Consider the following 27496-nt stretch of genomic DNA (forward strand, 5'->3'; position numbering starts at 1 on the left):
GAAACCCAGACCCAGAGATATTATGTAACTTGCCAAAGACCACATGTCTAGTAAGTAGCAGAGCATTTGGACCCAGGCAGTCCAGTTCCTGAGTCCATGTTCTAACCACTATGTTTTCTGAAAACTTTACGTTGATTGGGTTAAACAACTTTGAAATGCATTGGAAGTGCAGAGGAAGAATAACTTCCAAGTTTGGTATAACCAGTGATCAGTATTTTCACCTCAAAAGGACCCAGGTTCTTTTCATCCATATATTCTACCATATGCATTTTTGGCTTCATCCTAAGGCAGTTTCCCCTTTGGACACAGGTTGTCCTTGTTTGCACCTGAGAGAAGAGAAGAGAGAAAAAACTTGGCCCTCAACACTTGTTGGAGTATAAGTCTCTATACCAATCTAACTGGGCCTACCTAGGGCGCACACCCCACCCTAAACCAAAATAGCCACCAGTAGAGTGACATAAACTGAGTCAAATGATAGGATGGAAAAGAATGATTTTTGGAGAGTCAGCCACCCAGATTGTTCACTATAGTATTTTGGTGTAGAAATGGCTATAGGTGACGCCTATAGAGAGATCATTGTATTCTATCTTCAAAATAGTCATTAGTCATAATGACTTCATCATAAATTCTGTGAATTAGAACATCACTAGGTTTCCCTCCATTCTGGCATTCTACAATCTTGTGAATTCATTTAATTTGCCCCACCATTTCTATGAAGAAAAATGTTTCTAGATAAATATTTTTATATACCTAAATTTTTTTCTAATAAAGCATAATTAAACTTGGATCATTTATCATATTGGTGAGGAGAGAACATATTGTATTGACTTAGGAGGGGAAATAAAGGGAAAACCTAAGGCACTGACTTGGCTAACTTTCACAACCTTAGGAGCAGACATTTTCCGTCAGAATCTATGCTCCACCCACGTCTGTGCACATGATAAGTGCAGGAATAGACCTTCAGCAGGCCTGACGTGTGGGGCTGCTCAAAGAGGCTACATCTGATCTTTGATTCAGCTGGTCTTACACTGAACACTCAACAAGGTGCCCAGGTCATTTTTGCACTGTGAACTGGCAGACAGGCTGAGTCTCCATATCATCAGTAAGGAACATGAGAGTATAACTGCACCCCAGTAACAGCAAAAAGGCACTTTTCACCAGTGCAAGAACTCTAACCCCACCCAGATGGTATCAGCAGCTGTTGTATGTTCCTATAGAGACCCAGGGAGCTGGGAGTCTTCATCCTGGGAACATGCCTCATTGTCTCCTTCTTTTTGTAACAATTTTCAGTTTCCAGATCCTTTGCCATTAAAGAAACATTGTATTCCCATAAGGAGGAGGTGCAGTTCTATCCTAAAGAAAAAAAAAAAGGAAACATTGTATTTTATAACTGTGTCTATCAGCCTCTTATCATCAATCACATCACCGTCCCATGGAGACACTCATGCAGGTACACAGGAAATTGGACAGGAGCAGTTTGGGAGTCAATCATTTTCTGTAACGTCTCCCTGTATTGAACTTAGAGATGGCTGAAAGTCAATTTTTCTAAGATACCCTATGTAGTTCTGCAGGCATCCAAGAACACTCTGAAATGATAGAGAGCATCCACTTAAATTAAGAATTTAATAGGTTGATGAGAACACCTCAGCCTTGGCAATTGGAGCAATTTCCCTACTGAGTCGAGTTCTTTAGAAGCTTTCTACTCAAAAGAGTAGCCCACAGACCAGTGACATCCACTGAAATATACTGATTCAGAATCTTAATTTTAACAAAATCCACAAGTACTTCCCATGCACATTAAAGTCTGGGTAGCTTTAAAGTCTGCCTTATTTGACTTACAACAATTTGCTCCCTCTTATCCCTTCATTAAATAGGGAAATCATTTAGGCTAGTCAAATCCCCATCTGCAAACATCCATCCCTGGAAATGTATCTTCAGAATAAAGCAGTGCGTGAGACAGAGACACACAAATAACATGTGGCACATACGCACACATGGTACCTATAAGATTCTAGACATTCTCAAGTTAGGAGCCACTGATATTATTATTGTATGAATTAACAATTACTTGAATTAAAATTTAAAATGTTCTCTTAAAAAAAGCTATGTGTAATACACAGCAATCAAACTAATTTAACTAAGCAGGTCTGTTTAACGTGAAGTAAACAGACTTGAGAAGATGTCACTACCATCCTCAAATGTGTGAAGCCTGGTCCCATGAAAAGGGTCTAAATCTCTGTAGGAGACAAGAGACAGAAATAGTGCATAAAGGAAGATGTGACATGGAGGTAGATTTCAGCTTCATTTAAGAAAGAAGTCCTTGATAGTTAGAACTATCCATGGTATCGAATATGCTACTCAGAAATTACTATCCAAATTGCACTGAAAATAAAATCCATTCTTTTAATCATGGCCTATGTGATGTTAGACCCCAGCATCTCAGACGGCCTCCTCCTCATTCACTGCACTTGCCTGTGTCATATTAGCTGCCTGCTCTTTCTCTGACATGTGCCCCAAGCTCATTCCACACAGGGGTTCTGCACCTGCTGCCACCCCCTGACTGATATCTCCACCCCAGTCAAGTCCCTGCCCAGATGTCCTCCCAGCATCCAGTCTATGAGGCTATTCTCTACCTAGAAGAATCTATTGCCCTGATCTCTCTTTCTCTACTAACCAGGTAACACAACCTCAAATTCTCAGTTCTTATGTTAATAACTAAGCATTATTCTTGCTAGGATGGTATCTGTTGGTTGACTGCAGGTGGTCTGTGGCTCTGGTTCACAGGTTTGTTTATCTGACAGAGGGGAAAAGCAAGCATGATCCTTGTAAAGTTTATGCCCCAAACTAGGGAAATCTAAATAAGAACATTGGACAGTATCGATGCCAGTGCTTGGCTGTGACATTACACCATAGCCTTGCAAGATGTTACTGTTGGGGAAAACTGGATAAAAGGACCATGGATGCAATTGCTCTGTGTGATTTTTTTATAGCTGCATATAAACTTACACATATCTCAAAATGAAAATGTTAGTTTTTTTAAAGTATCTGCCTTACTCAAATGTGGCATGTATCACATCTACTCACATTCCATTGGCCAATACAAGTCACCTGCGTGGGCAGGTACACACCTGCCACAAGGAGGCAGGGCAAGGCACATGGCTATGATGAAGAAATACAGCTTATATAACAATCAGGATGCTATCCGGAAAACAGGAACCAAATTGGAGTTTTTAACAGAGAGAATTTAATATGATAAATCATTATGTTAAAATCATTCTTGAAGACTAAAATGGTAGAAAGAGAACACTGAAGTAACAAGAAATATTAATAGTAGCTGCAATCAGGCAGCTACCACCCCAAGGCTAGGGAACAAACGGAAGAAGCTGTTTTTATCAGAAATTAGAAGCATGGAGGAGGAGAGGACCTGAAGAGATGAGACTCAGGAAAGAGAGGGCATTGCTCAGTTGGTGATTGTACTGCAGGCATTGGGAAGACTTGCTACAGTCCTTTTTTCTACAGTTGGTCACAAGGCTAGAGTCAGAAATTATTACTTCCTTCTTTTATTACCCATTCCATGTTCCTTTGCCCTCAGCCAGCATCTCACCTGGCTGGAGTTCTTTGCTTGGTGGGGTGAGCCAAACCTTCATTTCTGAAGGGCCTGATTCTCAGTGGTCCCACCTTTTTATTGACTGCGATGGTTTTCTTTTGACTTCTACAAGAGGACATGGAACTTCTAAGAGATGCCTCAAGTAATCCCTTAAATTCCAATCATGTTGCCCCCGCCCTCAACCATACGGCAACAACTCACTTTCCCTTGGTAATCAGGATCAATTTTCTTAGCCGGCAGGGATCCCATTCTCTGCCAAGAAGGCCAACTTCAAGTATAATGGAACGAATGCTGTATCTCCACTCGGAAGCATTCCTCCCTTGGAAACAAAGAAAAACAGAACTACTGATCTCAATATTTTGGGGATAACAGTTAAAAATTCTGGAAGTAGTTTATCAAAGTTGGGAGAGGCTGAGCACAGTGGCTCACACCTATAATCCCAGCACTTTGGGAGGCCAGAAGGGAGGATCACTTGAGGCCAGGAGAGAGCCTAGGCAGCATAGCAAGAACTTTTCTCTACCAAAAATAAATTTTCTTAAAAAATTAGGCAAGCATGTGTCATACGCTGGTAGTCCCAGCTATTTGGGAGGGTCACTTGAGCCCAGAAGTTCACAGTGAGCTATAATTGTGCCACTGCACTCCAGCCTGGACAACAGAGAAAGACCCTGTCCCTAAAAAATAGAATAAAATAAAATAGTGAGAGAAACCATTCTTGCCATTCTTGCTTCGATTCTTGATTCTGGGTCCCTGGAATACTAGCTGTGGGAGGAACAGTACCATACAGTGATCTCTGTTTCCACTGATTCTCTCTTCTAAGATAGAAGCCCGGTGTGTTGTCTCCTCACTGGAAGATTAATTTAATCTTTAGTTGGCCATTCTTTCATTCTCTCAGGCCAGCTGCTTGTGGGTGGTGCAGTATGTGATAACTCTTTGATGTTGGAGCTTCTCAACCTCCCTTCCTACCATAATGGACTTCACAGGTGACTGTACCTACGTGGCTGAGGATTTATGTCCCAATTATATCTTTGCCAACTGGGGGAAATAACAACAGGAGAGTCCATTGACCCTCTTAGCCAGTTAGGAGACAGAGTTGGGCCAAAATTTCATTTACCGCTTGACTACCACAAGCCCCCAGTTGACTCATGGACCATAGAATTTCTTTGGGTCCCCAGGAATTAGCATGATTTCAGAGCCAGGGTTCGTTAATCTCTCACAGTCTGAGTATCTCCCTTTTTCCAGCGTGTCCCTCTCCCCTTCCCTTTTCCCACAGTCACTCATAAATGGAAGAGTGAATATTTAAAATAGATAATACAAACCTACCAAACTTTCTTGCCTCCTTTATTTTTCTTCATTACTACTCAAATTGCATCATATACATACTTTTTGGTTACTTGGTTATCTTTCATCTTCTTTCTTTCTGAGTAAAATATAAGCTTCGTGAGGACTGGATGTCTTAATAATCACTGTTTCCCCAGTGCTTAGAACAGTCCCTGGACCCTAATAAGTACTTAATAAATACTTGTTGAACAAATGAACATTTCTGGAAGGTGCTTTGGTAATGTGCATCAAAAGCCTTAAGAATATGTAAAGCCTATGGCCTAAAACTTAAACCTCTAGAAATTTATCCTTAGAAAATACTTACATTTCAGTAAAATTCAGTATTGAAAGAATTCATTATCATAGCATAAAATTTGATAAAAGGAAATAACCTGAATACCAATGAGAGATTATTCATCCATTTATTTAACAAATACTTACTGAGTGTCCACTGAAAACAGGACACAAGGCCAGGTGCCAGGGATGGTATATTGTAGTCAAGACAGATAGGATCCCCCAAGGAGTCCAGGGAGATGGATGTCAAGAGACCATTTTACTTTTTATTTTTGAAATGCAGCAAATACACTTATAGATACTCCACTAATAATAACAATAATAATGAGAATACTTTACATTTGCATAGCACTTCTAACTTTTTAAAGTAATTCTCCAGCCATTATATTTATTAAAATTAGATCATATTAAACTGCACTTGAACTTCATTATTAGATCTTTTCTGAGAAAAGAGTTGAGAGCTTGTTGGCCCTTTTACATTAATTATGGACCTATAAGATGAATTAATCAAATTCTGCTGTATTTTCCATTAAGGTCAATTGTGTGGGGAAAAAAAGTCACTCTGTGGGGTTTGGAGTAGAATGCATCAGAGATGATTGTGTAAAAAAATAAAAAGTTTATACAATGATTTTCTTTTTAAATAAACCCTAAACCCATTGTCTGGATGAAGCATCACTAGTCGTCTACAAGAATTTCACCATTTTGCAGATTCAAGTTGATTGGCAGATGTAGATTTACAGTGAAACCAAGGGGCCTCAAGCTTTAGGGGCCCTCACTTGCATGGGCTGTGGGAGGGGACTCCACAAGGTATTCAACAGACACACATTTTTATAAAATTAACAAAAATATTTTTTACCTCAATCAGTTTAGACTGGCATGCATCTCTTTTCAACAAACTTCCTCTCTTTCACATTTTTCTTTTGTCAGGTGGCATTAGAGTAGCCACAGGCAGAGTTTTCCATAGGGTGTGCAGGACCCCAAGCAAATATCTTTGTGAAGCCCCTGTCTATAGAAACAACTTTATTAAAAACGTGCTCTAAGGAGGATTGCTTGAGCTCAGGAGTTTGAGGTTGCAGTGAGCTATGATGACTCCATTGCACTCTAGCCAGGGCGACAGAGCAAACCCTGCCTACAAAAAAAAAAAAAAAAAAAAAAATTATAAAATTTGTAGCCCTATGTGAGATACAATGATTTATCAAAGAAGACACAGAATAATGAGTAGACAAGAAATTTACGTATATGTCTATTGTCTAATCAAGGCACATGAAGATCTTTGGTAGTATACAGGCACCATCTCTGCCAATTCCTAGAACCGTTTCTTCATGTTCTGTAGAATTAAATGCATGGTTCCTGTGTAATTGTATGATACTCACCATGAGAAAAAGGTAGAAGTACTGTTACTACTCACAATGGCTGTTTGAAACCTGTTTATATTGAAACAGTATTGTACCTCTTGCCTTTGCAGTCCCCTAATGCCATTTATTTGCTGCTATTTACATGATTACTCATAACACCACATCACCCACTGTGACACCCAGGAATACTGACTTCCAGTGATTCTTTCAAAAGTTGTTACTAGGATTATTTGATAACCGTAAATGCCAAGTCTTACCGAAAATATGCAGGAAAATACGAAAAGTGATTTATATGCTCGTCATGTTAAATTTACCATTTGTTATTTTTATATCTTAAATGCAAAACAACACACCTATCATCTATTTCTTCTCTTAACTCTTTAAGCCCTAATCATGATGTTTGTAGAATGTGACCGCTTACCATTTTGACTGTACATCTGTCTTCCACACAATGGGGAGGAGAGAAAAGGAGGTCATGGGGGAGGTGAGAAGAGTGGTCCCAATCCTACAAGGAATGTCCACCCCTCATCCAGTAGCTTAAGACTGACCGGCAGAACATGACATCATTATATCTCACCACATCACATTCATAGGTGGCAAGAGACGATATCAATCAGAAGGGCCCATTGGCATTGCAGAGCAATGGACTTGAAAACCCTTGGAAGAGAGAGGCACAGCCACCCTGGAGGACTGCCTGACTGGTGGTGTGGAGCCCACAGAGTGGTTAGGGTGACAGCCCTGGATCCCCATAGCAATGGTCCTACAAAGTAAAAGACACCTGTTCCCTCCCCCAACCACTGCAGTTAGAGCAAGGACTGGTGAAAGCCCCTCCACAAGCCCACACCCAGAGCTCATGCCCAGGAGTTCACAGTGGATGGTGGGTGGTGTATCTCAGAGCCCTGAATGCATCCTGTGTCAGATGTGAGAGTCACCAAAATCAGTCTGTCAGCACTATTCCATTGGTTTGGTATAACAGGTTATCATGAAAAAAGATGCCACAGTGATTAATGGGTATATTATACTCACAAGAACACTCTAGCTCTGAGTCCCACAGATCTTTCAGGTATCTGAGAAACCCCAAACATGAAATCAGTGAGTATCACAAAAGTTAAAATGAGAACCAGGGCATATGTGGGTCCAGGTCTAGTGCTGGATGTGCCCTATCCATGTGGCAATGCCAGTCCCAGCCAATCTCAGGAACTACAGGGAAATGCAGAGAATTTGGAGCAAGGCACTCCACAGTGCATGGCCCCCTAAGGCACAGTGTCCAAGTTGGGGCCCTGCGGCTGGAGTGTAAGGGCAATATTGGCAACAGGCATTCTTAATATGCCATTAAGGTGATACTGACTTGAAAGATACATTTAGTTGGGTTTAATTAAATATATTTATTCAGTTTGCCATCACTTCCGTGTACCATTAAGTAATTATCAGGACGTCTCAATGCAGAAATGGCTTCCAGGAATTTCAATGACCCTCTGTACCAACTCACCCAACATCATGACACAAAGGAGCAGAGCCTGAGACCATGACAAGATATGACATCACCAGAAGAATGTGTGTTGCAGGTAGGGACACGAAACAAGACTTACAAGCAAGAAGCCAAAAGCTAGTTTATGGAAAATTTTTTCAATCTTAATAGTTTATATATGAAAAGAACAGGGTAGAAGTTTTCCAAAATTAACAATAATCTTAATAATTTCTGTGAAATTGCCAATACCAAGGTGTGAGACCAAAGAAACTTCTAAATATGCTAAATGTGAAACTGAATTATCTTTTTATTTTCTATATATAAAATGTTACAAAATCATTGTCACATAATAAGATGACCAAAGATTCATCCGTGTCATTCAATCTACCATGTCTTCCAAGCCTCCAGGTTAGCGTCACTGATACTCTTTGGCCCCTGTCATATTTTATTTCCACGCTCCTTCCCACAGGAGTTGTGTAAGGCACTTGCAGTTAATTTGGTAAACCAATCTGAACTGAGGAGTTAGATTGGTTAATAATGACTTCAAATATCATTATCATCTCCCTGTTCTGGTTTGCATTTTAACCAGCATGTTTTAATACTTTGATATAACATTTTCTGAATTCAGCTTCAGCGAAGATCACCTTCATAAGAGGCTGGTGGGGAGTCCTCTTTCTTCTCAGTTTGGGCCTCTGCACATGGCTACACACCGCAGCACTTCCCTGGGAGATTCATAATGTATATGACAGTAGCACAGGTCCTGGGAAATTCTGCAGTAAGGACTTCAGTTTTCTTTGTTCATTCCAATGTTTCCAAACTTCTTGATCATAGGAGTTATATTTTACATTTTTATTGTTTTTTTGGTTTTATCATTTCTTTTTGATTTTGCGTAACTCATACACAAATCATCAAAGAAAACATATTTCTTATGTAGGAACTTAAAGCCTGAGAGAGAGCCAGGAAGGGCAATAGTGGAAGCAGAGGACTCTCTCATGGCTTCATAGCCATCTTCACTCTGTTTGTGGGGCCATTGGTTTCAATTTTCCATCCTTTCCATGACCCAATTCACCTGTGTTTTTTGAGCTTCTGACTCTGTGTTGTATTAGTCAAAATCAATGCATCTTCAGTGACAAATAAATAAAAAATAAATAAATAAGAATCTAAGCAATCCAATCCTCTTTGGGAGGGAGGGATTCCAACCTCTCATTTAAATTAAATTCATGCAACATCACTGTTTTCTTTAGTCTCCTCCACATCAAAAAAAATTAAATCAAATTTTAAATTTTCCCACTTTGGGTTTTGCACTTAAAGAGCAAAGCAGAACTTTGTCCTCTCAGAGGGAAGGGCTTTTAGAAAAAACTAAACCAAATAAATCCAATAAGCCCCCTACCAGTGATCCCCCTGCTCCTCTGGCTTTTCCCTGCTGGGGAAAAAAAAATAAACTTTCCGTTTGATTCTCCCTTGCTGAAAGCTTCTTCTAACTGCATCACAAATTGAACTTTAAAATAAATAAATGAATAAAGGCAGCTGTTTTGGGATGGGAAATGCAGAAATATGTGAGCAAGACTGTGAGAAAGGAAACTTGAGGATCAACTGATCTGAAAACAGTCAGTGTTTTTCACTCAGCCCTAATATATTATTAAATGGGGAAATAAAGGGTTTTTTAGCAATAGTGAGTTATGTCCACATCAAAATGAAAACTCAAAGCTTTGTATCGATGATTCTCCAAAATTAGAGAGTGAAAAGAAATTTAGAATAACCTTGACCAAGTCTCTCATTTCCATCTCCTACTGAGAAGCCACAAAAGCAACCCCCAAGACAGCAAAAGACAGTCCCAGCCTGATTGTTGGAATTGTTGAAATGACCAGAGAGGGTCGCCCATACTCGGATCAGTGGCAGCTCCTTACCTGTAGCTACTTCTCTCTGACCAAACACGATGCCTCCAGCCACAAGAGGACTGTGCAGAATGCTGAGCGTTCCCCGTGCCTCTCTATTCAATCCAAGTGCACGTATATATCTAATGTCCCCAAGTGGACCATGAACTCTTTGGAAAGTGAGAACATTTTTTATATTACTTTATATCCCTCGCAATGTTTGGAACCCTGCTTTAGACTACGTAGACATTCGATGAAGATAAGGTACAGATTGTGAGTCACAGGCCATGGCTTCCAGGTCCTCGTCTTATCAGTTATTAACCACGTAACCTTAGGCAAGTAACAACTTCTCTGAGCCTGTTTCTTCGCCTATATAGTCAATATCATAGAATACTCTAATGCTTCCATCACAGAGCTGTTAAAAGAAGGGGGGTGCAGTACCGGGACTGGAGGGCTGGGCAGAGGACAGCAGGCATCCTGGGCTTCAGGACTCCTCCTCACCTCAATCGAGAAGCTCTGCTTGTATGTATTTTATATCCTGGAATTCTGTGTAAAATTAAGTGTAAAGAAATAGCTGAAATGCTTAGCAATACTTGAAAACATGATTGTGTGTGAATGTGTTTCCTAAACTGAGAAGCAGTATAAGCTATTTTTATAGCATCATATTGAAGTATAATTTACTTAGAGGAAAATGTACACATCCCAAGAGTACACTCAATGACGTGTGTATGTGTGTGTGTGTATACTCTGCATACTCTGCATACACCACCCAGATAAAGATAGTGAAGTTGCGCGTACCCAGAAAGTTCCTTCATTCCACTTTCCATTTAATAGCCTTCTCTCCACACACCCATATACCTGCCCGCAGGCAGCCACTGACCTAAGCTCTATCACCAGAGGTTGCTTTTGTCTATTCTAGAGCTTCATATAAATGGAATCATGTAGCATGTAGTTTTCTGTATGTGGCTTCTCTCTCTCAGCATAATATCTGAGAGACTTGTCCATGTTGTTACATATAGTTGAAGTTAATTTTTTTTCCTTGCTACATGGTGTCCCACCATATGAATATAGCATAATTTGTTTCTCTATTAACATGTTGGCAATCTATGCAGCTGTTTCCAGCTTGGAGCTATTACAAATAAAGCTGCTGTCAATATTCATGTTCAAGCCCTTTTGTGGTCATATGTTTTTATTTCTCTTGGGTAAATACTTAGTGGAATTGCTAGGTTATAGGGTAAGTATATGTTTAACTTTATAAAAAACTACCAGTCAATTTCCCCAAGTGGTTATACCATTTTATATTCCCACCAGCAAAGTAAGAGTTTCAGTGTTCACATCCTCACCAGCAGTTTGTGGTGTCAGTGTTTTTAATTTAAACAATTTTAATAGTTTCAAAATATCTCATTGTGGTTTTAATTTGCATTTTCCTTATGTTAAGCACATTTTCGAATGCGTATTAGCCATTCTAATACCTTTTTTGGACTGTTTGTTCAAGTGCTTTGCTCATTTTTAAACTATTGGGTGGTTTGTCTTTTTATCGTTGGTTTGTAAGGGTTCTTTATATATTCTGAATAAGTCCTCTGTTGGATATACGTATTGTGAATATTTTCTCCATCTGTGGCTTTTCACTTTCTTAATAGCATCTTTGAAGAGAGAATGTTTTTAATTTTTATGAAGTCTAATCTAACATTTCTTTGCCTGTACCAAGATAAGTAAAATGATATTCTCTTATATTTTCTTCTAGAAGCTGTATAAATTTAGCTTTCATATTTAGGACACTCATGAGAAATGTATATTTTTATTTGTTAATTTCTTGTTTAATCTTAATTTCTTGTTTGATCTTAATTTCTTGTTTGATCTTAAGATGTCTGAGGTTGAGAAATACATCTTGGGCCACTGGATTTGAGACTTAGAATCTTGCAGTTAGATATCTATTAAAGCTTGTAAGAATCAATAAAGAGTATTTTAGTCTAATCTCATTTTGTTTGTCCACTCAGCAAATTGTAAAGAGTTTGAAGTAGGACAATCTGACCATGAAGAGTGGTAGGCTAGACACCATTCATCATGCCAAGAAAAGAGGCATAAACTAGGACTTTCCTTGCAAATCCAGATATATCATCACTGTGGATTCAGGTATTCTGGTTAAGTATAATCCTAGATATTTTCCATTAAAAGTGGCTTGATCAATAGCAGTCAACTTCCGTAGCACTGTTTATTGCAACCACTAAAACAATACTGAGGTGTCAAAAACAGTTGAAGACTGGACTCTTCAGTCTTCTCTCTCAGGTCTGGGCCAAGGAGCAGCAGACATGGTTGGATAATCAAGAGCCGTGACTTCTGCATCCTTGAAGACTGACTGTCGAGACTGAACAAAGAATTTTCAACTCTCATGTTTTGTATCTCCTTTGGGGAGTTCTTCTAAAAAGATATATTGTTACTGCTCCAGTTTGCATCACCATTTGGTTTAATTATTATTCGTAATTGGGAAATAATTAGATAAAACGATGATGTAAACCCCAGTGGAAAATAGACATCTCCTAAGAACGCTAATGTTTTCCGTCACTTAAAAGGAAGGGGATATGACTTACTGGAGGAAAAAAACTAATTAGAAAAGCAGACACATCTTCTCCCTCTCCTCATATTTCAGGCACGCTGGCAAGCGCTCAGAAATGATCAGAGAGTGGCCTATTTCTCAAGGACCCCAGGAGAGCGTGGTAATTTAAATCATCATCTCAGGAAAAGTGCCTTGAGCACTTACCTTTGCCATTTTATAATCTCCAGTCGGAGGAGAGAGTTTGGCTCTCCAAACTGGCAAGGCCATGCAAGATTTTGGCTGAAGGAAAGCCGGGGTCACACTCACATCAAAGTGAATCCTGGCAAGTTAGGATTCCTGCCAAGAGAAACACATTTGAGCAAGGGGAGGAGGCAGAGATGTTTAAGGCAATACTGTCCCCCAGCAAAATGAAAACAAGACTTTTATCCAGGGACACAAATCAGAAAAGTTTGACAATACAAGGGGATGAGAGGGAAGTGATTACATGTTCAGAGGTGGGTCTAGCACTTCAAAACCCAAAGTAAATCTCTCTGTCTGGAATTAGATCATTTGATTTAAAAGGTTGAATTAATAACAACAACAACAACAAAAATCAGGTAACTTCCCATGGAAAAGCATTAACCAAAAAGCCAATATTATGAAAATGACATCCCAATGAAAGTCATATTTAAATATCCCCTCTTTGAAAATGTAAATATTTATTAATAAATTATAATGTGGTCGTTTGAAGAAGAAAGCAGGAAGGCTTGAAAAAAAAGAACTATGATTATAAATATACAAAAACACCCTTAACCCTTTCTCCCAACTGGTCCAGTTAGACTTTGATCCCTCGACAATTAGCCTAAAAGTAAATCTGGCTTTCCAAGACTGAATTCTTGGCTATAAATCAGAATATATTAATGATCTTAAGACGAACCTCTCTATAGCAGAATTGTATAATGTAAACTTACCTAGTCACCAATATTAATCCCAAATTAAAGATTTCTAAGAACTCCAAGTACAGCCCAATCCTGAATAGCTAGCTGTCCTCTCTTCTTCAGTCTCCCCTCACCCCTTCATTATGAAAACAGCAAATCCACAGACTTGTTCGAAGGTTAATGGGAGCCCTCCAAATTTTTCAAAAATATTTACTGAATTACCACTAAGTAAAGGGCTCTGTACCTTGTAGTATGACACATAAATCAATGAGTACTGCAGACAAAATGAGCTGCTGTGGGGGAAGGTTTCTTTGCAGAAGTGTGATTTAGGTTGAGTCTTGAAATTAGATGGTTGATAAAGAAGAGAGAGAGCTTTCCTGGCAAAGGCATGTAGATATGCACATGCCCAAGATGTATAAGAGACTCAGAGAGAAGGAGGAGGAATCTGATCAGAGTTAGGCACTAGTGTGGTGGAGAATTGGGAGTGAGGATGCAGAGAGAGCCTGGGAGTCCAGATTGTGGGGTGTCTTCTATATCACTCACTGCACAAGCTTTCACTGACTAGTGACAATTCCTTGAAAAATTAAAGGACTGCCATGTCACAATAAGCACAGGACCTGTCCTGCAAAAGCACCTTTGTAGAACATCCTTTTATGTGAGGTCTTTATAGAAAAAAATTAGTTAATAAACATATGAACTAAAGTCATATGTTTATTGAGAGCTTCATGTGAATGGCAAAGAATCAAATCAAATGCACTGGACCAGATTCTTCCAATTCATTCAGGTTTATAGATCAGACTAGGGGTCATTTCTGACAAGGTGAATAAATGTAAATTCTTGCCTCTATGTGACATGATCTAATCGACCTCTACAGTGGTTCCTATTTTAGTTGATATGACTGTCAATTCCATGATCCGTTTCCCTTTCCATGAGCAGTGTGCTGGAGAACTGACCCTCTGGGAAAAAAAAGAAAAAGAAAAAAGAAAAACCCTGATTGGTAGCATTTGTTGATTTCCATGGTGTAAATGCTACCACCGTGACCAATTTCAAGCTTCCAACATGAGGGAGGTCTCTGAAAAGAGAGTTGGAAAAAGATACACAAAGCCGACTCTTGCAAGCTGATAATAGCCAGCTCTAGCACACCATTGCCTCAGCTCCTAATTTTCCCATCTTTGAAATGTACCTAACTTATACCTTTCTTCTTAGGTTTGGTCTCCATGGTCATTCCAAGTTAAATATTGCTTGCGATGAACTTGCCTGTGTTCCTAAGTTTCTCCTTTTCCTCTCACAAAAACCTCTATCAATCTGCATACAAGATGGGCACAATGACCCATTTGCTCTCTTTTCACATCTTGACTGGTCTCAAGGAAGATGGGAAATGAAAGCATGAATTAATTTAAATCCATCTCCTTCTTCTAAAGTAGGAATGAAAACCCTTGCCTACCTAAGGGTGGGTTAATGTTATTAGGTTCAGAACAGAAAATAGTGTGTTGCCTTTTCTATAGCATGCCAGATGTGAAAAATTCACTCAAAGTTTCAGTTTAGAAATCTCTTTATTTATAAAATTGTTTACAATTTTGTTTATGCTATTCAGTATAAAATGTTTAGAAATAAATAGTGCATTGTTTGTTTTTTCTCCCCAGTAATTCTTTTGTAATTAGTATCATGAATTCTTTCAAAATCAAGATAAAAACTATTTTGAGAGTGTTTTGTTCTTTCTTTATTGAAAAGTAGTTTAATGTTTATTATCATAATTTTGATTGCTATTGCACCACCTCAAGTGATGTATTTTTCACTCAGTGAGCTATTATTTCACTACACTCATGATTTGTGCATTAATACAATTCAAGGTTATGCAATAACAATCAGAAACTATGATAAACATTGAACCACATTTCAACAAAATATGATAAAATCATGTGAGCTTTTTAATATTTTCATTAACAAAGCATCTTATGCTTCAGTGACACTTTAATTACCAAGAAATTATCCAAGAAAATATGTAATTATTTCTAGTAATTGACAGTGATTCCATATGTAACACCTCTTTATGTTAAAATAATTGCTAAAATGTGGCCTTTTTTCCCCTAGACATGTGGTTTAATTGATTGCATTATGCTTTTCAAGTAAAAACGTAATAAAAACTATGATCGCTAAAATACATAACTAATTCCAGTTCAATTAAGAATTATTTAGTAATTTTAAAAAATAATTATTGATAATTACCAGGATTAATAAAATTATCCTGATAATTTTAAAGTAAGTGTTTAGATTTCTCATTCTACCGCAATGTACTGAAACATTCCCTTCCCCAGATGGCTTTCCTAGTCATTCCAAAACCTCATGTACGTTCCAAAGAAGAACATTCACTAAAATGGCTATTCAAAAGATCAAAATCCTTTCCCTACCTATGAACATTCATTAAAAGAAAAAGAAAAAGCTCCTCTCTCAAAAACTAAAGCCACTCTTGGGAGAGAATCATTTTGATCCCTGCTACCTTTAAAATTTCAGTACTTTATGATTCTATAAAATCTATTCATAACTAAGACACATTCTTTAAACAAAAAACCAATAATTCAAATGTGTCTGTCTCCCAGATCTCTGATTTTTCACCTGATGGTTTGGTCTAGCAAGAGCCTTACTTACTTTAACTCAGGAGCCAGTTATACAACTCCTCCCACAAAGCTCTGCTTTCTGTTGCTTTCCCACTGTTCTTTTCTTCTCTGAGTCAAGGCAAAATATCTGCTAGATAAGATTTTGTCTTCACACACTGCTCCTTTTGAAACTGACCAACATGGTAGATTTTCTTTAACCAACAACAATATACAACCATGACTCACACACTAACATTTTATCAATACAGTTTAATTTGAACAAAAATCAATACAGTTTTCCACACCATAGAGAGGGACTGAAATTTCTCTAAAGCCTGGACATCACAGAACACAGACATCCTCTCGCACATTTCTATCTTCTTTGTAGAAATCACCTTCAGGGGTCATTCTCCTACTGAAATTTTAGGAGAAAGCGCACAAATCTAAAACCACAGTCATAAAAACCTGATGTTCCTGCTATGTGATCTCTGGATTAGTGTGGGAGGCTATTTTGGGAACTGTGGATCCCCACAGATTCAGAGAAGCCACTTGAAGGGATGGATGGTGGGAAGGAGCAGAAAGCAAGGTAAGCAATGGGTCCACAGTCTCTCAGCTGCTATCCACGCAGAGGCTCTCTGAATTTATCTGCTGTCCATACGGGGTTCTCTGGATGGTTATAATTTGAGGAAAGGCTGGGCTCACACCTATAATCCTAGCACTCTGGGAGGTTGAGGTGGGAGAATTGCTTGAGGTCAGGAGTTTGAGACCAGCCTGAGCAAGAGTGAGACCCCATCTCTACTAAAAATAGAAAAAATTAGCCAGGCATGATGGCCTGTGCCTATAGTCCCAGCTCCTCTGAGGCAGGAGAATCACTTGAGCCCTGGAGTTTGAGGTTGGGAAGTTTGAAATTCCGAAGCCCAAGGTGAAGGGAGTCACCAGACTGTAATTGTTTCTTGTTGAATTTCCCATCTCTATCCTGAATCAAGATTCGAGCCCCTGTACTTCAAATAACACCCAAGTTATCGTTTCAGATATCGTGGTGCAGTGGTTCAGTGGTTCGGTGAGCTAGGCTGATGCCACGGCATTCTAGCCCAGGTGATAGAGAGAGATTCTGTCTCAAAAAAAAAAAAAAAAAATTGAGGAAAGGCTTCATTTTCTCTCAGGTTATAATAGATTAAAAAATGGAGTTTTTGTGAGTACAACTGATTTGCCCTGAGTCGAACACCTGCTCGATGGCCATGTTAGGTCTAGAATACAGTACATGTGACTCTCAGTGCAGCGCTCCTAGAGGTCTCTATCCTGAGACAGAAAAGTGCTGGAGCATTTTGTTTAATAATTTTTGGACTGCTCTTTTGACTTATTGCCGTGTTTCCTTGGGTAATAAATTCAGCCAGGGAGAGATCTAAGGCAACAAGCATCACTGAACAAAAATATTGGCCCTGAATCAGGACCCAGCTTAATGTACTATGCCAGAGCATGTAATGTAATCCTGTCTCTCTTGATCCACACTCCAGACAACCAGGCAGCCATGCCCTTGGGAGAGTGTTACTCGACATCTATGATGTTTAGATACAAAGTATGGCTTACTGCTCGTTATGTATATACTCTCTATTCATCTGCTGAAATCTTAAGCATGACCTCTTTAGCACAGTGGGTTTAACAAGGACAGCAACAATGCCTCAGGCCTTAAATTTGCATTCTAATCCAGTTTCTCGTATATGTGCCAGGTGACTCCCTCTTTCCTATCCCATTCACTGCAGTATTCATCTTCTCCTACCCCTGGATGATGAAGAATGTGCTTCTTCAGTGGAATGGGAAGCCTAAAAGCATAATGCTTTTGGAATAATTTTTCCTGTGTTTGTTTTCCACTTGTCTCGATAAATTTTAAGTTTGACAGATAGAAAGGGCTTTCTATTTTTCTAGACACTAGAGAGGGTCTCATCACTCAACAAATCCCATGAGCTTTTACAATCTCAACACCGTGTCCTTCTTCTGACCTTAAACTTTCTCACTGCCTGGAAAGAAAGCTTTTCATGAGAACTCACAAAGCCCTACAAGCTGAGTTTGACAATGAGACAGGCAATGCACAGGGCAGATTATCATCGGAGGAAACTGCAACTTCTTCATCGAAAAGCATTTGTTTAACATAAAACCCAGGAGTCTGCTGCAAGTTAACCGACTTGCTCCTTTACCTCCAGTAGCTTATAATTTCTTGGGAACGCAGAACAACAGTGGCGCTTAGAGAACTAAATGACTTTATCTCTTTGTATTAGATTTACCCTCCCCCTGGCTTCTGGCATGGAAGGATCCTAAGTTGCTTTCAGCTCCACTTCAGTGAGAGCCCATTAGCTGGAGCAGAAACACTGCATCCCTTCTGCTACTTCTGGTTGGAATGTCATTTAAGGGACCCTAAGAGGAGCAAAACCGGAAAGGGCAGGAATCAACCCCAAGGAGAAGAAAATCGACTCATCCTGATCACCCCTTGCAGCCTCCCGAGTCACCGATGGGGCGTAGTAGCCTGTCTGCCAAGGACTCCACTAAGGGACCACCGGAAAGGTACTTAACCTGCCTAACCGCCATTTCCTCGTCTTTAAAACAGGACCCATAATTGCGCCTGCCTGCATGAAATTGTTGTGAATCGGCTCAGTGCTGGCCCAAGTTCGGTGTTCAATAAAGGTCACTGATTAATGTTTCGTGCCCTTTAATCTTTTTAACAATCCTGTGAAGCAAGTGTTATTCCCATTTCACAGATGAGCAAAATGAGACATAAAATGTAAAGGAGCTTGTACAAGACCACATATCCTTTGAGAAGGCAAAGTGCTGGGCCCAACACCAAGGCCAAGCTGTTCGTATAGGTAGCAGCCTCTGTAGAGAATTTTAGATTTCCATGATTTTCTAATAGACGAGCACGGAAGTGATGCAGTTAAGCCTAATTCTGCTGCTGGGTTATAGGTTCCTAACCTCTTGGCAGGAGGGAGCGGCACAGTCCAGGCATCAGAGAGAAATTTAATCGTGATGAGAAGATCAAGTCTTTCCCCAAACCACCTACAGAGGGCTTTCCCACCCTGAGGCTTGGTGGAGCGAACCCACTCGCTCCTCTGCGAGATTCCAAAGCCCATGGTGAAGGGAGTCACCAGACTGTAATTGTTTCTCTTTAAATTTTCCACCTAGTGGTGAACTGAGTCAAGATTCAGGCCACTGTACTTCAAATAACACCCAAGTTATTGTTTCAGATATCGCGGTTCAGTTATTTCAGTCGAGTAAGGACAGGCTACAATATTTAAGTCCCAGGTTTATTGTAAACAAAGAAAATCCATCAAAAAGGGACTATCTCAAGAGAAATCCTTTCCAGGCTTTCATTACTGACTGCGAAGGATAAAAATCTTTGGGCTTGCTGATGGCCTGGTGTCCCCGTACACGTTTACAGTGAGGTGATTGTTTTGTTCAGCTGAAGACTTATATTTCCTTTGAGGCAAGCCTATCGAAACAGCGGTTGTTAAATATGTGTGCCGATCACAGAAGCCCTTCAGTGTCACCCAGCTTAGCGTCCAGACCCAATATAACGCCGAAGAGAGGAAATTCTGTTAAACTGTCACTCCTAGACATCCAAGCTCTCTCAGCTACTGGATGGCTATTTGATCAAGCAGCTGCCTCCATTTTAAAGACTGAGTCATTAGGCCGGGGACACAGTCCCACAAACTCACTGTGAGCCCTGGATTAATTGTGCAACCTCTCTGCACCTCACTGTAGCCATCTGTAAAGTGGGAAAAGTAACTGTCCTTCTAATCTCTCAGGGCTTGTATGCATCAGTGTTCTCCAGCAAAATAGAACCAATAGGATATAGATAGGTAGATAGATTGATAGAGATTTATTTTGAGGAATGGGCTCACGTAATTGTGAGGGCTGTCAAGTCAAAATCTGTAAGGTAGGCCAGCAGCCTGGAATTCTGGTAAGAGTTGATGTTTCAACCTTAAGTCTGAAGCCCACAGGGCAGCAGTAGGCTGGAAACTCAGGCAGGATTTCTATTTTGCAGTCTTGAGGCAGAATAGCTTCTTTGGGAAATGTGTCTTTGCTCTAAATGCTTCAGCTGATTATATGAGGCCCACCCATGGTAAGTATGGTGATCTGCTTTACTTAGAGTAACTGACTGTAAGTTAATCACATCCACAAATACCTTGACAGCAACATTTAGACTAGTGTTTGACCAAATAGCTGGACACCACAAACTAGCCAAATGGACACCTAAAATGAATCATCGCAGAGCTATTTTAAAGTTCATATCATATGAGGTCATATGTAGGAAAGGAATTTTAAAGACATGAAGAACTGTACAAATATGTTATTTAATAAGCGTTGAATGCCTGTGTGGCAGGAAGCTTTGAGGAACATAGACATGAATAAATCAAAAGATCCACTATTAAGGAGCTTACCTTCCAACTGGGATGCCAGGAGTAAATGCACAGGAAGTGAAATTGCTGCTGGACTACCCCGGAAGTGCTGAAGGAACAGTGTGAGGACATGTGGGGCAGAGGGTTGCTGAGTTCTGAAGGGTCCCAAGGAGCCTCTTAGAAAGAAACTGCTTCTCCAGAAAGGCTTTTCCAGACAGTCACCCCACTCTCACCCCTATTATTCCCCCTCTATGATTCTGTCATGAAACTTTATTCTTTTCTTTCTTATTAATAACATATTATGATACATGGTTATTCATGTATTTGTGCATCTCATTGTTTAATCCTGTTCTCTCTCAAGTTGAAATTCCATGAGAGCAAAAGAGAATGTTGTTTTCACCATCCTCTCCCCAGCATTTAACATAGTTTTTGGCACATGATGGGCATGCAAATTTTAGTCAGTGGATATTTGAATAAATGAATATACATATCACTAAGTTTTCTCTACAGCAAAATTTTACCAACTTTTAATTATGAAAAAATTTAAACGTACAGAAAAATTGAAAATTGTGCCATAAACCACCAGGTCTCTCTCTCTCTTTCTCTCCCCCTCCCCCCATATATACATATATGTCTATATATATGCCTCCATATATGTCTACATTCTTTTATATATGTTTCTCATTTCTTTTGCTCTAGTTTTATTGCTAAATCATTTGAAACTAAATGGCTGGTATCATGACACTTTGTCCCTTAAATATTTCAACACACATTTCCTAAAAATAAGGTGCGTGTTCTATATAGCCCCAGTATCATTTGCCAGCTGTAAGAAAACTAGCAAAAATTCCCTACTCTCCTCCAATATCCATACCATATTCAAATTCCCCCCACCGATATTTAAAGCTCTTTTACTTTCAAACTAATGTCTCATCAAGATTCTAGAACCACCTTTACCAACACGCGAGCACACATATTATTACTATTATATTTTGCATTGAAATCTCAAGAAAGTAATTTAATAGTCCAGTAGAATGTTCCACATTCTGGATTTGTCTGTCTCCTTATGGTAACATTTAAATTGCTCTTCCAGCTCCTGTAGAGTCTAGAAAACGACAGCTTGATTAGATTCAGGTTAACGTGTTTTTTGAGAATAACTGATAAGGTGATGCTTCTTATGCCTTATTGCATCCTGTCAGAAGCACACAATGTCAACTTGCCCACTGTTTGCAATGCCAAAGTTAACCACACGATCGACATGGTGATCAACTGACCTGTCTGTTATACTGATGTATTTTTCCCCTTTGTACCAGCAGGAACTCATTCAAGCAAACTTTCAAAAATTTATTTATAATTGAAACCCAAGTTAAATTCCTTTCCCTAGGACTTACTGCAATCCAAAATGCTTAGTTTATTTGTAGAACTTCTTTATCCCTTTCCTTTTGAGGGGTGGCTGCATGGAGGGTTCTTCAATTACCTTTGCAGAAAATGTTGCTGAGCTTACTCAAGTCTTCATGAATTTTAAAACAAAAGCGCCCATCCATATATTTAAAAAGACAGCATTTTATATAAGTCTTTGACTATAGCATTTTCACTCAGCATTAATTACATATATCAACTTTTCACCCTTCCTATAAACTGATATTATTTATTAACCTCACAAGAAAAGACACAATAAATCTTTATGATTCATTGTTTCTCCTGCAGAGAACTAAAGCATCAACTGAGTTGATTTGGGGTGTTTTTTTCCTTCCTGGGGCTGTATAATTGGGTTAATCAGTACTGCTCAGATCAGAGGACCACTGGGAGTACCAGCAGAGTTCTGGGGGTGCTTGGTGAACCTGGAAACTCTTTCTGAAGTATCGTTTTCCCATAATAGTAGATAATTTAAACATCCTTATGTACCAGAATAAACTCAGGTGTATTACAGCATAAAATGCAAAATTCACATGAATTTAAAGATAAAACATACAGCCACTTTGCATAAACCACTAGCCAGTACCCTCTCAATTCCCTGCCACTTTCCCATGGCCTCTCCACACACCCCCAACCCACGGGTGGTCTCTCTCCTCTGCTCTTTGAAGTCCTTGGTTTACCAAAGCACCTAGCTAAATTGCCAGCTACAATTTAAATCAACAAAAGGAAAATTCTTCTGAAAAATGTACTTAAGGTTTCTAACAGTCAGTCCCTCCACCCCTACTCTCTATCTGATATGTGTAAGTATGGGACCTGGAGATCGCGTTTATGAGAACCCACCCATTTCTGCGTGTCATTTGCCTTCCTGGGCTTCCACGCTCAGGCAAGACTACTCTCACACTCAGTTTCTGCACCCTCTCCCTCGTACACCCCATCTTTTCCTCAACAAACATGTATGAAGAGTTGACTGTGAGCCGGGCACCTTCCCAAGCACTTTATTAGTGATAATTCACTTTGCATATAAAGTAAGGTGCTAATATTATCACCATTTTACAGATGAGGAAAGTGATGCATGAAAAGTAAAGTGACTTGTCCAACACAGGAACCACTGGAGCCAGTATCTGCAATCAAGCAGTCTGATGTTTTAATGATAATGCCTGAGCCAGGGCTATGCATTTAGTAAGACCTCAAATAATATGTTCGATTATTTTTTTGATACAGCAAGAAAATGTGGAATCATCTTTGATTCCTCCTTCTGCCTTGTATTCAAGCAATCACCAAGCTCACTTGAATAGTTCCTCAACTTCTTCACTTCCTACTGCTGCTGCCTTAAGTCAGGTCTTCATCCCTTCTCAGCCGGATACTGCCACAGCTTCCTGCCTGGCATTTCTGATCTTTAATTCCCCCTTTCCTTTAATCCACCCTCCATACCCTCCCCAGGGTTGTCTTCCATAGCACAAGTCTGATCATGCTAATCTCTTCCATGCAAACCTCCGATGGCTCCTCTCTGCTTTCAAACCAGAATCAGCACTGTGATAATGACAGTGGAGACCCTAACCTGCCTTCCCTGGTGTGTCTTCCTTGACACCATACACCTCGCCCTATATCCAGACTAGGCCAGCAATTCTCAAACATTTTGACCTCAGGACCCTTTTATACATGAAAAACCTATTGAGAACCCCAAATTGTCACTTTCCTTTACAAAACACGATGCTCTCAATACTGCTAACTATGCTATTTTAAGAAACAGCCAGCACACCCTCCCCACAGTTAATGGTTAAATGGGCTATATCTATCAGTATTTATCCCGTTAGAAACCAAACTGAAACATTTTTTAAATATCGAAGTATTAGTTAATCTGAAAGGAACAAGAAATCCATTATATGTTCACGTAAATGATATATAGTATGAAAAATAACATATACTTTTAAAAAAATACTGGAGTGAAAGAGTGGTGTTTCAGGTTTATGCAATCTCTCTGCTGTCTGGCTTAACAGAGGACAGCTAGATTCTCATATCTGCTTCTCCATTCAAGCTCTGGCTCTATCACGTATCGTGTAGCCTCCAGAAAACTTCGCTGTATGCTTATGAGAAAGTGAAAGTGAAAAGTCAAATGACATCTTACTATTATTATGAAAGAGTTTTTTGGTCTCATGGATACCCTGAAAAGGTTGTGGGGAACCTCTGTGGGAGCCTCTGTAACACACTTCAAGAACCATTGCTTTACATAAATTATGTCTTGCTTTTACACTATTTCACCCAGGCTTGTAGCAATTCCTCTCTTTAGAATACTCTTCCTCCTTAGTTTCTTCCTATTAAAACTCAACCCATCCATCAGTGCTCAAAGTGTCCCTTTTTTATGAAAACTTCCTCTCTAATAAGAACTCCTTCCCCCTTTGCATTTCCACAGCACTGTGATTGTCCCTTTATTTGCATATGAAGTATACATTTACTTGGGCAACGATTATTGAGTGCCTACCGTGTTCTAAGTGTCTACACTTTCTCTACTATTCTTTTCCTATCTACTTCCCTGACATTAAAATTTATCTTCTGACCCGTCTTCCTGAAAGTGACAACCAAAGCAATCTAATAGGAGTAGAATTTTAGGCACACTTGTAATAATGAGAAGACTTTTTTTAAGATTCAGAGGACCTTTCCTAGCTCTGAAATTACCCCATATAAACCTTCTGATTCTGCCATTATTGAAGATGTCTACTATACTTAAACCACACTAAAGTAAATTCAATTCTCTTCAGTAAGCAGAAAATTAAGAGCAATTCATCTGCTAAAAGTTTTCAGCCACTCTAGCCCTTGTCCAATACACCATGGACATTTAATACAGCAAATATGTATTACAGTAGATGTTGAAGAATTTGAATTCCAGATGAGTGGGATAACCCTAAAGCCCCACATTTCTAAGAATGCTAATATTCAAATGAATATCAAGTATTTGAGTAAGGAGACCCAAGTCTGGTACCTGTATCTGTAGTAATGACATGTATAACTTTAATCATGACACTTGACGTTTCTAGAACTCAGTGTCTTCCACTAGACTAGAATCCCCTTGAAACCAGAAACCATGTACTTTTTATCTCTGCACTTAGTAAGTGCTCTATAAATTTTTGATGAACAAATGACTCCATGATAAAAAATTACTTTAAATAAACTCCAAAGTCCTTGTCAGTTAGAAAAGCACCTAACACAAAGCCAGCACGTCATGACTTTTGCTGTACACATGAAGACACAGTTGAAAAGTATAATTTTTTATTCTACTGTGAGCAAATTATTGCCCTAGGCACCATGGCATTGCGGTAATGACCACGGTATCGTCCCTGCCCTCACAGAACTCAAAACTTAACCCAGTATTAACTTATGACAAACAACCATGGAGCCAACAAAACACCTCAGATTCATGATTCTTTATCTGATTTAGAACACCAGGATATTTCAGATTCCACCTCTGACTGGCAAAATCACTTTTTATTTCTGCTTCTAATAGACACATAACTAAAGGCAAGGGCTAATGGGATGTCAAAGCAGTGTCATCACAGCCCCTTAATTGATGTGAAGGTGCTTGCATAACTATTCAAGGCAAAGTGATGTTCTCACTGATGGGAGATATAGAATGTACAATTTGCATCTCATCAGGAAAAAAAAAAATTCCTTGGTTTCCTCTGCAAAGCTCTAATGTTCTCGATACTGCTGACTGTGCTATTTCGAGAAATAGCCAGCATGCCCTCCGCAGTTAGAGAGTAAGAGGAAATATTGCCTCCCCAGGTGTCAAATTTCCTTTCTATAATGGAAGGATGTATGGGACAGCATTTCAAACAGAGTCACAGAGGAAAAAGGAGGTTGACAAGTAAGATGGATGAATGAGAGGGAAAACATGTGTTGAGAAGGAAGCTGTCAGAAGTAGATCCCGTTTCTGCATCAAAAGTGTCCTAATTAAAAATGTCCATCATAATAGTCTTTGAGGAGGGGAAAAAAAAAAAGGAAACCCACATCTTTGCAATACAAGAGATCTCAGAGAAAAGTCAGAACTCGGGGCTCTATTGAACTGCAGTATTCACATTGGTGATTATATCCTGGCATCTAGGATATTAACTGCTTCTATAATTCAACCCAGGAAATCTTCATTTTCATGAAGGATGCCTTTGTTGTTGTTTTTTTAAATAGATATCACGAATTCAGCTGAAGTATAGAAGTTGGAAACATGAGGGTGTTATCATGCAATTCGAGGCTGAGTTCTTCCAACTTCTCATCAATAATGATTTTTTTCTTTCCCATAATTGGAGTCCTGAACCTTCTGTGTTTACAGTGACATTAGTCAATTCTCTAGATACACTGAACCAAATTAAATAAAGGACTACAGGGAAATTTATCTATAGAACATGAATCTTTAATGGGCCTTCATCCCTATAACTCTTATAGTAGGGAGAGACTTGAAGAAACAGATCTAGTAGCTAGCCATCCAAGAAGGCTGGGCAGACTTGAACAGATAAATGAGCATCCCTGATCCTTTTTTGCTTCATATATCACAGAAAGGGGCTGGATTAGATAATTATTGAAGTCCTTTCCACTCCGACCTCCAGATTCTATCATTCTTCTCAAATTTCCCTCCTTCTTCCTAGGGAGTGCTTAGAGGCCATTGTCAGCATGTGGTGAATTTGTGGTAGGAGGGAAATAGTGGTAGCTAAGCATATGGACCATCATATAAGGCTGCCCAGGCTCAATCTCACTTCTACCGCTTGATAGCTGTGTGACTTTGGGCAAATAACCTAAGTCTCTGTGTCTCTCTTTCCTCATCTATAAAGTGGAGCAATAATAGTACCTATATCTCACATAGTTGCTCAGATCAAATGAAATAATCTACATAAATCACTTGTTTTAATATCTGTTATGTAGCGAACATGCAACAAATATTTGCTGACACGATATGTATTATGCACCTAGTGGTGGGAGAGGATACATTCCCTGCAGAATCTCCCACACAGGTGGTCAGAGGAAGACCTGCTGAAATGAGTGATTTCCAGAGCTATAAGGGAGATCCTTTGCTACAAATCAAATAAATGCTGCTTGATAGTGTCAATATTTCTTTTATAGTGTAAAAAGAGAGCAATAATACACCAGTTTGAGTTCATATGCCATTGTAAACAAAATTTTACTCACTTATCTACTTATTGAAAATAGCATTATAATAAAAAGAGTATTTGATGGTAGAAAGGAGAAATACACAAGGATAAATAAAGGATGGAACAAGATGACAATAGATGAATAAGAGACCAACTTCTATTACCTTTACTATCGGTTGGTTTTGATTCCTTTTCTATGTCTATTTATGGGTCAGGTTGATTTATATCTATATTTTAAGTACCTTCTCCAAAATGGTTCAGAAAACTCAATTTGAGGCAGATATATACAGTCTATACCCATGATTTGATCACGTCTAAACATTTTGGTTCTATTAAGACAGGTCCCATCCTGAATTCCAGGAAGAGCATTGCCATCAACAGTTACCCTTGGAGTTTTTTACACACTCCAAGACATTCCTGGTGCTAAATACTACTGAGACATTCAGAGTGTCCCTGAGGGGTTGACTTCACCAGCAGCCCTGCTATTACCCTGGGAACATTGAACCAAAGCCTAAGTCTCAAAAGAGACCTGAGAACTGACCATAGTGCTGTATCAGTCACAGATGTCTCCAGAATTGGGCAG

This window comes from Eulemur rufifrons, chromosome 1 (genome assembly GCF_041146395.1).
Source record: "Eulemur rufifrons isolate Redbay chromosome 1, OSU_ERuf_1, whole genome shotgun sequence".
NCBI lineage: Eukaryota > Metazoa > Chordata > Mammalia > Primates > Lemuridae > Eulemur > Eulemur rufifrons.